The sequence below is a fragment of the Octopus bimaculoides genome, chromosome 27, assembly GCF_001194135.2.
Source record: "Octopus bimaculoides isolate UCB-OBI-ISO-001 chromosome 27, ASM119413v2, whole genome shotgun sequence".
Classification (NCBI taxonomy): domain Eukaryota; kingdom Metazoa; phylum Mollusca; class Cephalopoda; order Octopoda; family Octopodidae; genus Octopus; species Octopus bimaculoides.
In genome coordinates, this window is record NC_069007.1 from 4,668,947 (window position 1) to 4,670,120 (window position 1,174).

Here is a 1,174-nt window from a genome sequence, read left to right on the forward strand (position 1 = left end):
GTTGGAGACTTATTTTAGTAGTAGAATTAGCACTTTAACTGCTATTTCTAAATTTCGGTATGTGGTGAAGCAACTGTTGCTGATGCCTTAATTATGTTTATAATTTTAAAAGAGCATTTTTATATAAGTTCTTTACCGATAATGGTTTTTTTACATACCGAACTACTTGGTAAAAATTATTAATTATTAATTTATTAATAAATTAATAATCCTTTACACTATATCTATAATGTATATATATATTTATACCCACACACACACGACAGCCTTCTTACAGTTTCTGTCTGACGAGTCCACACACAATGCTTTGGTCGGCCCGTGGCAAAACCAGAAGACACGACACATGTGTGTGTATGTATGTGCGTGTGTGGGCGTGTGTGTGTGTGTGTGTGTGTGTGTGTGTGTGTGTGTGTGTGTCTATGTATGTGTGTGTTTGTGTGTGTACTAGATGCTCCGGTATTATGTGTCCTCTACTCCATTTCATCTTCAGAACTATCTCTCTTCTATGGGTGGCTTCTTTTACCAGTTAATTTGTTTAAGGTTTCAATCTTCAGTCTGGGATCACTGGTGTTGATGGTAGTCATCCAAATGCTAATTAAGAGTGGAGGCGCAATGGCTCAGTGGTTAGGGCAGCGGACTCGCGGTCATAGGATCACGGTTTCGATTCCCAGACCGGACGTTGTGAGTGTTTATTGAGCGAAAACACCTAAAACTCCACGAAGCTCCGGCAGGGGATGGTGGCGAACCCTGCTGTACTCTTTCACCACAACTTTCTCTCACTCTTACTACCTGTTTCTGTTGTGTCTGTAATCCAAAGGTTCAGCCTTGTCACCCTCTGTGTCACGCTGAATATCCCTGAGAACTACGTTAAGGGTACACGTGTCTGTGGAGTGCTCAGCCACTTGCACGTTAATTTCACGAGCAGGCTGTTCCGTTGATCGGATCAACTGGAACCCTCGATGTCGTAAACGACGGAGTGCCAACAAAACAAAAATTACACACCCACACACATATGTATGGTTATATCTATGTATTCTTTTATTCTTTTACTTGTTTCACTCATTTGACTGCGGCCATGCTGGAGCAGCGCCTTTAGTCGAACAAATGGACTGAAGGACCTTGTTTTTGTAAGCCTAGTACTTATTCTATCAGGCCCTTTTACCGAACTACTAGA